This window comes from Anolis sagrei, chromosome 2, assembly GCF_037176765.1.
Source record: "Anolis sagrei isolate rAnoSag1 chromosome 2, rAnoSag1.mat, whole genome shotgun sequence".
Classification (NCBI taxonomy): Eukaryota; Metazoa; Chordata; class Lepidosauria; order Squamata; family Dactyloidae; genus Anolis; species Anolis sagrei.
Window position 1 is genome coordinate 721,575 of NC_090022.1, and position 10,819 is coordinate 732,393.

Sequence of the window (10,819 nt, forward strand, 5' to 3'; positions counted from 1 at the left end):
CTCCCTGCGGGACCCCACAAGTTAGCTGAGATCTCTCGGAAACCATCCCTCCCCTCACCACAGGCTGTCCCCGATTCTGGAGGAAGGAGGATACCCACTTAAGGGGCATCCCCCTCACCCCAGTCATGGCTAGGCGGTGGGTCAATAGATTGTGATCGTCCGTGTCAAATGCTGCTGTGAGGTCCAATAACACGAGCAGCACTGATCCGCCTTGATCCATCTGGCAGCGAAGCTGATCTGTGATGGCAACTAGCACAGTCTCCGTCCCGTGCCCCCTACGAAAGCCGGACTGGAAGGGATCGAGTCCGGCTGTGTCATTGAGGAACTGCTGCAACTGTTCTGCTGCTGCCCTCTCCACCACCTTGCCCAGGAACGGAAGGTTCGAGACCGGGCGGTAGCTTGAGGGAACCGAACGATCCAAGTCTGGTTTCTTCAGCAGCGGAGATACCATCGCCTCTTTTAAAGCCTCTGGAAAAATATTCAGTAGAGGTTCACGTAATCCCTCCAGGCAAGATTTTACTAGCCAGGAAGGACACGGATCAAGGGAGCAGGTGGTCGGCCTTGTCGCAGTCACGATCCTATCGACAGCCTCTGCGTCCAGCGGGGTGAACCGGTCGAGGATGTGCCCAGCGAGTGGCCACGGAGTCTCAAGTTCACTTACTGTATCAATCGTGGCAGGGAGATCCCGGCGGAGAAGCGAGATCTTGTCTGCGAAATAGCTCCGGGAAACCTCAGCAGAAGGGGCCAGATCGTTATTGTTTGGGACAGAAGGGATTGCTGTCAGGGATCTCATAATCTTAAATAATTGTGCTGGGTGTGAGCTCGCAGACGCTATCAAGGAAGCATAATAAGATTTTTTGGCCTCGGTGAGAGCATGCTCATAAGACTCTCTGAAATTCTTATAGGCAGATTCCGATTCCCCGATTGGTGGGAAGTGGGTGGTAATTTTTCTCCTTTTTTATTTTCTGTTTTCTTACTTTTCTATCTTCTCACAAATATTCCCCCTCTTTCGATGTAACTTTATAATATTCTAATAAAAATTATTAAAAAAAAACATTTCTGGGGGCCGAAGGCCAAAACATCTGGGGACCCCTAGGTTGAGAACCACTGCCCCCGATGGATGGCCATTGAGGGGAAGCAAGGAGGAGAGATGGACACGCACGTAATAGTTGCAGCTGTTTTCATCTCTACTGCCAACCTTTGACCCACTTTCCCAACCTGATGACCTTCCCTCAAAATCTCCTTTTGGAATCAAAGACTATTTAGAGGAGGAGGAGGAGGAAAGGAGACAACGAAGGAGTGACTATTGGCAAGTGTTTGACTATAACAATATAATACCCTGTTAACATATTGCATACAGACAGGGATCTCTAACCGATATAGACAAAGAGATAACCCAGAAAACGTAAGTAAGGAAGGAAGGAAGGAAGGAAGGAAGGAAGGAAGGAGGAGAAACAAGAATGAATGGGAAAGCGTGCTTTTTGAAACAGAAGATGAAAGTGCCGTTCTTCTTGTGACGAAAGAGGCCCAGTCTCCGTGCCATCTTGATTTCTCATTTTCTGGATCAGAGAGAAAAGAGGAAGGAAAGGAGGAAGGGATTTCAGCGTGGCCTTGAATCCAAGAGAAGTCAGCACCGCTCACTGATTTATCAAACATCCTCCCGAAGGATTGCCAAATATAGGAGCTTGTTTGCAAAAGACACTTACTTGTAAACTTACCAAAATACGACATCGATGGGATAAAACCGCTTAAAGAAGAAATCCAACATTCAGTGGAAACCTCCTAAAATGGAGAAAGGAAAACAACATAAGAAGATATTGGCTGAACATACAGAAATGATGAAACCACTGGAAATTCTGGATGGATTAATCAGGAGTGCCAATGGCAAGCTGGATCAACTAAAGGCCATTTTGAAGAGATCTCTAGTGACGCACAAAGAAGGAGAATGGAAACTGGGAAAGCAGGATGAGAAGGGGGAGTCAACAAGGAGGAAAAACGGAAGGAGAAACGGAAGGTCAACAAAGGGCCACGAAGAAGGAATCCAGAGGGAACCAGGACGGAATGGACGCCAGGCAGAAGTCCAGCTGGAACAAGAGAGGCCTCCAGTCAAGGCGCGAGAGGCCTGCCATTTCCGTCCTGAAAGAGGGGACCGGTCAGTCCATTCAGGAGAATCTCTCGCTCAGCTCTGGGCTTCTCTCTCACCGGCCTGAGAGAGGGAGGGAGAAGGACCAGATCTGATTGGATGAGGGGAAGGTTGGGCTGGAATTACTCTGTCCACTGACCAAGGACCAAAACTGCTTAGAGCTGTCTGTTGTTGTTGTTGTTGCATTTCTCCCCTGCCGTATCTTCCCAAAGGGACTCAAAGCGGCTTGACATGAAAGCATTAGTATGCAATTTAAAATATAGAAATATGCAAACATCAAAACAGAATTAGACACAAACAGCACTGAAAATAATTCACAGGTAACATCCATCAAAAATATTCAAACACCACAACAACCCCTGACTTGATCTTCAAAACCTCCCTCTTTCAAAGCCTGTCCGAATGAAGAAGTTTTAGTAGAAGGAGAACGGGGGGGGGGGGGGGGGAAGGGAGGAGGGGGCCATTCTGGCTTCCCAGGGCAGAGAAGTCGAGCTGCGTGTCTCAGGCAACGTCCACATGCCCAGCCTCCTTCCTTGGGACCACCACCCCTCCCCCCCTCCTCCTTGAAGGGTCTGCTTTGGGCAGGGAAGGAAGGAGGGGAGGGAGGGAGGGGGCTCCAAGGGGGAGGAATGAAGGGCTGCCAAGTGAGTGCCTGCCTGAGGGAGGGGGGGAGGGAGGGGGCCCCTTCGGCACTGCCCTCTGGCCCCCACGATCACCGCAGGGCCCCAACCGCTGCTCTGGGCCAGAGTGAAGAGAGAGTGGCCGGAAGACAGTCCCACCTTGTCTCCTGTGGTAGGCGAATAATATAATGCAATATATTGCTCCCCATGCTCTATTCTGCTTTGGTTAGACCACTTTACCTGGAATATTGTGTCCAATTCTGGGCACCACAATTCAAGAGAGATATTGACTCTAAGCTGGAATGTGTCCAGAGGAGGGCGACTCAAAGGATCAAGGGTCTGGAGAACAAGCCCTATGAGGAGCGGCTTAGGGAACTGGGCATGTTTAGCCTGAAGAAGAGAAGGCTGAGAGGAGATATGATGAGAGCCATGTATAAACAGGTGAGAGGAAGCCACAGGGAGGAGGAGGGAGCAAGCTTCCTTTATGCTTCCCTGGAGACTAGGACGCAATGGAGCAATGGCTTCAAACTACAAGAGAGGAGATTCCATCTGAACATGAGGAAGAACTTCCTGACTGTGAGAGCTGTTCAGCAGTGGAACTCTCTGCCCCGGAGGGAGTGTGATGGAGGCTCCTTCCTTGGAAGCTTTGAAACAGAGGCTGGATGGCCATCTGTCAGGGGTGTTTTGAATGCAATATTCCTGCTTCTTGGCAGAATGGGGTTGGACTGGAGGATGGCCCAGGAGGTCTCTTCCCACTCTAGAATTGGAATGGCCATCTGTCAGGGGTGATTTGAATGCAATATTCCTGCTTCTTGGCAGAATGGGGTTGGACTGGATGATGGCCCACGAGGTCTCTTCCAACTCTTTGATTCTAGGATTGTGTATACATACAATATTTATAACATTATAATGTAATACAACATAATCCTAATAATACTAATAATACTAATAGTATGATATTATAAATAAACATATATATTATAGGACATGTAACATTACTAATAATATTACAATACTATGGTAGGTTCTTGTGGGTTTTTTCGGGCTATATGGCCATGTTCTAGAGGCATTTCTCCTGACGTTTCGCCTGCATCTATGGCAAGCATCCTCAGAGGTTGAGAAGGTCTGTTGGAAGTAGGAAAAATGGGTTTATATATCTGTGGAATGGCTGGGGTGGGGCAAGGAGCTCTTCCCTGCTGCAGTTAGGTGTGAATGTTTAGCTGATCACCTTCATTAGCATTTGAAGGCCTGCCTGAGCCTGGGAAAATCTCTTGCTGGGAGGTGTTAATCGGTGCCTGGTTTTTTTCCTCTCTGTTGTTTAGCTGTTATAATTTTAGAGTTTTTTAATACTGGTAGCCAGATTTTGTTCATTTTCATGGTCTCTTCCTTTCTGTTGACATTGTCCACCTGCTTCTTGTGGATTTCAATGGCTTCTCTGTGTAGCCTGACATGGTGGTTGTTGGTGTGGTCCAGCATTTCTGTGTTCTCAAATAATATGCTGTGTCCAGGCTGGTTCATCAGGTGCTCTGCTATGGCTGACTTCTCTGGTTGAAGGACTCTGCAGTGCCTTTCATGTTCCTGGATTCTTGTTAGGGCAATGCTGCGTTTGGTGGTCCCTCTGGAGACTTCTCCACAGCTGCATGGGATACAATGGTAGACTCCTGCAGAGGTGAGAGGATCCCTCCTGTCCTTTGCTGAACGTAGCATTTGTTGGATTTTCTTGGTGGGTTTGTAGATTGTTTGTATGTTGTGTTTCCTCATCAGCTTCCCTATGCGCTCAGTGGTTCCCTTGATGTCTGGCAGGAACACTTTTCCTCTGGGTGGATCTTCGTCTTTACTCTCGTGGCTTGTTCTTGGTCTTGCAGCTCTTCTGATGTCTGAGGTGGAGTCTCCATTGGCCTGGAGAGCCCAGTTGAGGGGGTTCTGTTCATCTTGGAGGAGGTGGGCTTCGCAGATTCTTTTTGCACGGTCTGCCAAGGCTTTAATGGGGCTTCTTTTTTGACTTGGGTGATGGTTGGAGTTTTTATGTAGATATCTATCCATGTGTGTGTGGGTTTTCTGTAGACGGTGTGACCCAACTGCAGCAGGGAAGAGCTCCTTGCCCCACCCCAGCCATTCCACAGATATATAAACCCATTTTTCCTACTTCCAACAGACCTTCTCAACCTCTGAGGATGCTTGCCATAGATGCAGGCGAAACGTCAGGAGAAATGCCTCTAGAACATGGCTCTATAGCCCGAAAAAACCCACAAGAACCTAGTGATTCCAGCCATGAAAGCCTCCAACAATACAATACTATGGTATATTACAATATAGTAATATATAATGCGAATATAATACATTGTATGTCTTTGCCTCTTGTGATCGGCTCTGAGTGGGGCAGGGAGGTGTCCTCAATGAATAGATGGGGAGACTTAGAGTTGGAAGAGACTCCCAAGGTCCCCCAGCCCAGGAAGGAGGAGGGCACAGCACAAGCCCTCCCGACAAATGCCCACCCAGCCTCTCCTGAGAGACCCCCGAGGAGGAAGGAAGGAGGACCCCCCCCCCCGCTGGACCCAGCCCAGGGAAGCCTCCCCAGTGTCCAGGGTGGTCAGGGCAGGAGAGAGATGGGCGGGACCCTCGAGGCCATCCATCCCAACCCCCTTCCGTCAAGCAGGAAGGCACCGTCCGATCCCTCCTTAGAGATGGCCATCCAGCCTGCACTTAAACCCTCCAGAGAAGGAAGGAAGGAAGGAAGGAAGGAAGGAAGGAAGGAAGGAAGGAAGGAAGGGAGTCGGGGGGGCGGGGGGACCCCAAAGGCCACCCAGCCTGACCCCCTCATGCTGCCCCACCGGAATTAACCAACATTTCACTCAAACAGACCTTATAAGCAGCTCTTTCCCCCCCGCCTCTGACTCCCCAGTGGCCGAGAAGGAGAGAAGGGCGGGCACAGACAATGGCGGGCGAGGCCTGAGCCAAGCAGGAGGAGGGAGGCCGGGGCTTCTTCCTTGGGCCAAGACACCCCACGAAGCCTCCTCTGGGCACAGCTGGCCTTGCGGGCTGCCACGTCACACACTCTTGGCTCCTCCCCTTCCTCCTCCCGCTCTCTCTCTCTCTCTCTCTCTCTCTCTCCGTCCTCCGGAAGTGAGCAGCTCCCTCGCCTCTCTAGGACACGGAGGCCGCCTTCTCTCGCTGGGCTTCCGCCAAGACCAAACATGGCTCAGCACCCGGCAATAGGAATTCGCCACCCTCTCTGGCGTCACCGGTCTCCGGGCAGAAACTCCCCCGAGCGCTTTCCTCCGCCCTTCCTTCCTTCTCTTCGGAAGGCTCAGCACCCTCCCGCCAATAGGAATTCGCCTCCTCTCCGGCGTCACCAGTCTCCGGGCAGAAACTCCCTTCCTTCTTCTGCCACTCCTGAAGAGAATTCCCGGGATGCGCCAATGGGAGTGGGCCTCCGCTGGGCGCGTCACCAGTCTCCAGGCAGACCCGGCCTCCCAAGAGAATTCTCCCTCTGGCTGCTGCTGCTGCTGCCCCTTCCTGCCATTCAGACAGAGGGAGGGAGGGAGGGAGACCATCCAGGCTGGAGATGGACCACACTCTCACCCAATGACCACTCAGCCCCATCCTCAAGCCTGGCCTCCCTCCCTCCCTCCCTCCCTCCCTGTTGGGCTGGGCTCCTGTTCTGCTCCCCTTCAGTCTCTCTCTCTCTCTTTCTCTCTCTGTGTCAGAAATATTGGTTGAATGGATGCAGTTCAATATAGGCAGCTGGACCTGTAGCTTAGCAGGCCTCAGGGTTGGTTGGCCTCAGTGTGAGAAGGCCTCAGTGTGAGAAAGCCTCAGTGTGAGAAGGCCTCAGTGTGAGATAGCCTCAGTGTGAGAAGGCCTCAGAGGCTGAGGCTCCCCCTGGCGGCGGCTGCTGCCCATTCCTGCCATTCAGAGAGAGAGAGGGAGAGAGAGAGGCCAGCCAGGCTGGAGATGGACCACACTCTCACCCAATGACCACTCAACCCAATCCTCAAGCCTGGCCCCCCTCCCTCCCTGTTGGACTGGGCTCCTGTTCTGCTCCCTCCCTTCAGTCTCTCTCTCTCTCTCTCTGGATCAGAAATAGTAAACACTGTCCCCTGCCACGCCTTGCTATGGCCCAGTCTCTGTATATGCATTGTGTGTGTGTGTGTGTGTGTGAGTATATGTGTAAATATGTGGATTTACACTGAGAGCACGTTAGGCTGCAAAGTTCCTTGGCATAGACATCCTTACAAAACCTAGACCAGAAAAGTGTGAAACCTCAGGCAGAACAAATGCAAAGAGAAAAAGAAAGGGAAGTGCAAACGTCTCCACTGACACCAAGAAATCAGAGAAAGGGAGGCAGAAGCTCAGGGTGGGAGGCCCTCGGCCTGGCAGGAGGAGAGGAGGGGGCGGCTGGGGAGGAGACGGACGGAGGGACCCCCAGGGTGAGCGGGAATCCTGATGCCCTCCAGAGGTTCTGCACTCCAACTCCCATCCACCCTTCCCACACAGAAAGACGGGGATACTGGGAATCGCCGTCCAGCGACACTGAGGTGGGATGGGAGGCACGATTCCTACCCAGTTCTGCTCAATTCAGCCCATTTTATTTGTTTGTTTGTTTACTTACTTACTGTATTTGTATACCGCCCTTCTCAGCCAATTGGCAACTCAAGGCGGTTTCCAACAAATCAGTATACATAAAACGTAATATAGATAAAAAACATTAAACAGTATAAGACATCACAAAAGCAATAAAAACAACATCATCAGCGTCTCATTATTCTCAAGCATTGTCCAATTCCATTGTGAGGTCATTCAATTTCCTATATTCGCTACTCTGTATTTGTAAACGCTTGCTCAAATAGCCACATTTTAACTTGCCTCTGAAACGTCAAGAAGGAGGGAGCAGATCTGATCTCCCCAGGGAGGGCGTTCTATAGCCGAGGGGCCACCATTGAGAAGGCCCTGTCTCTCATCCCCAACAAACGTGCTTGTGACCAAGGCGGGACCAAGAGCAGGGCCTCCCCAGATGATCTTAGTGGTACATAAGGGGAGATAAGTTCGGACAAGTAAGTTGAGCCAGAACCGTTTAGGGCTTTATAGGCCAAAGCCAGCACTTTGAATTGGGCCCGGTAGAAAACTGGCAGCCAGTAGATCTGGCGCAACAAGGGGGTTGTATGCTCCCTGTGCGCCGCTCCTGTTAACAACCTGGCTGCCGTTCATTGGACTAGTTGAAGTTTCCGGACCGTCTTCAAAGGCAACCCCACGTAGAGAGTATTGCAGTAGTCTATACGGGATGTAACTAGAGTGTGGACTACCGTGGCCAATCAGACTTCCCAAGGGACGGGCGCAGCTGGTGCACGAGTTTTAACTGTGCGAATGCTCCCCTGGCCACCATTGAGACCTGAGGTTCCAGGCTCAGCGATGAGTCCAGGATCACTCCCAAGCGGCGAAGCTGTGTCTTCAGGGGGAGTGTGACCCCTTCCATCCAACACAGGCTGTAACCCTATGCCCTGTTTGGCCTTGCAACTGACCAGGAGGACCTCTCTCTTGTCTGGATTCAGTTTCAATTTGTTCTCCCTCATCCAGACCATCACAGCGGCCAAGTTCAGGACCTGGACAGCCTCCTTAGTAGCGGGTGGGAAGGAGTGACAGAGTTGGACATCATCTGCGTACAGATGACACCGCACCCCAAAACTCCGGATGATCTCCCCCAGCGGCTTCATATATATGTTGAACAACATGGGAGACAGTATTGATCCCTGAGGAATCCCAGTGTATGTGTCCGAACGCATCTCCCTCTACGTCCCGCCTCGGAGTTTAAGATCTTCTACTGAGGCCTTGCTCTCGGCCTCTCCTCTATCACAAGAGAGATTTGTGGGGATGAGGAGCAGGGCCTTCTCGGTGGTGGCCCCTCACATGTGAAATTCACTCCCTGGGGAAATTAGATCGACATCCCTCCTTTCCTTTAGAAGGGAATTAAAAACGTGGATTTGGGTAATCTGGCAGATAAATAAAGGACAACGACAACTGATAGGAATGAATTTATGGACTCTGAGTTGGCGAATGTTGAGCATGAGATTGATTTTTTTATTGATTGTGAGTTATAATTGATTGTTTATATGTTTATCTGTATCATTGTGTAGGCATTGAATTGTGCTTTTTGTAAGCCGCCCTGAGTCCCCCCTCGGGGGTTGAGAAGGGCCGGGTAGAAATATGCGAAATAAATAAATAAATGTGGTGTTGAACAGGTGTCTCCCAATAACACGATCAAGGAAGGACTGGAGCCACTGCAGAACAGTACCTCCAAGGCCCATTCCTGAGAGGCATCCCAGAAGGATACCGTGAGAGGTCCAGCAGAACCAACAGGGATACACTCCCCCTGTCGAGCTCCCGGCGTAGATCATCCACTAAGGCGACCAAGGCTGTCTCGGTTCCATGTCCCAGTCTAAAGCCAGACTGTGCCAGATCCAGATAATCCGTCTCTTCCAAGAATACCTGAAGTTGTGAGGCCACCACACGTTCCAGGACTTTGCCCAAAAAGGGGAGATTGGAAACAGGCCGATAGTTGACGAATTGAGTGGGGTCCAGTGATGGTTTCTTCAACAGCGGTTTTATTACAGCTTGTTTTAAGCTCGCTGGAATGTTGCCTTCCCGAAGGGAGGCATTCACCACCACCTTCACCCACTTGGACAATCCCCCTCTGGCCTCCTTTAGAAGCCAGGATAGGCAGGGGTCTGGGATGCATGTGGTCGCCCCAATTCCTCCAAGTATCTTGTCCACATCCTCGGGTTTCACCAACTGAAATGAATCCATCAAAACTGGACAAGCAGATGCTCGTGTTACATTCTCCCTCATCCTTCCTCACCTTTAGAAAGAAGGTAAAAACGTGGGATGTGGGAGCGGATCTTTGGGCAATTAGGTTAAAAGGACAACTGACAATGTTGACTATGGCTTGGAAGTGGATTATGGGTACGTTAAACGGAGTACTCAGTCATAGTATACGGCTAGATAAATGGCCACCAGACTGGTAATAGCGCAATGGACTTTAAGTATACTGTTTTAATCTTTATGTCTTTATGTTTATGCTTTTAACTGTTTATAATTGCTGTTTTGTATTTTATTATGCGGCATCGAATTGTTGCCAATTGGAAGCTGCCCTGAGTCCCCCCCCCCCCAGGGGTTGAGAAGGGCGGGGTAAAAGTGTTCGAAATAAACAAATAACCAGAGCAACGAGGAGACTAAAGTCGTGGTGGTGCGTGGAGCTGAGCTTTGACTTCTAAAATGTTTTCACTGGAGGCACTTTTTTGAAGGAGGAACTCATTATGACCCCAACCAGGATCTTCTCTTCCAATATCTTCAGCCGCCTTCTTCTGAGGTAAATCTTCTCAAATGGACATGAGTCTTGATTATAAAGAACTGATCAAGGAAATATTTATTTAAGGATTCACTGACTTGCCTTTTTCTCCCTTCCGCTTTCCCCTTCGCTCACGAGCTAATTCCTAATTTAAAGAGGCCCAATTGAGACTGTAAACACACAGGCTGAAGACTTAAACCCCCGGGTTCAGGGTCTCCACACACCAGAACGCAACTTCCACTCTTGTCCGCTGACTAAAACGCCTGCCCCGGCCGAGTGGCAGTTAGCTCCGCCCCTTTGGCTTCTCTCACTTGGATACATTCTCACAGCCGGTTCCATCGCTATGGCAACGCCTCAGCTCAGGCGACACATCAGCTGGCCTGCACTTACATCGTAACATTAATCAACATTTATGAAACATACATTATAATTAGCTATTTCGCTACAGCCTCTAACCAATGGCAGAGAGCAAGCCGCGTGGCAGAGAAGGACGGGCACATACAAGCCGCTCCCACCCTTCTCTCCAGATTCCGTCCCTGTCACGCCATCTTCTCTGTTGTCTTAACCCTTGAGATTGTTGTGCTGTGAACACGTGCCTATTAAGGACTGTCTCATTACACACTGGAGGTGAGTGTCATGCATTCCTATCCATCTTTTTCTACACCTCAGTCAGGGGGTCACATGAACCCCAAAAACCATTCCGTGGCCGACCCC

General features: G+C 50.4%; 2 protein-coding genes across 4 annotated transcripts in view; both read right to left on the reverse strand.

The window, feature by feature from the left end:
* The window catches only part of LOC132766262 (zinc finger protein 135-like), a 457,616-nt gene that overhangs the window by 411,197 nt on the left and 35,600 nt on the right, over positions 1-10,819 (reverse strand). The gene's annotated exons all lie outside the window — the stretch shown is intronic.
* LOC132764002 (zinc finger protein 214-like) overlaps positions 1-10,819 on the reverse strand; it is a 353,977-nt gene that overhangs the window by 17,428 nt on the left and 325,730 nt on the right. The gene's annotated exons all lie outside the window — the stretch shown is intronic.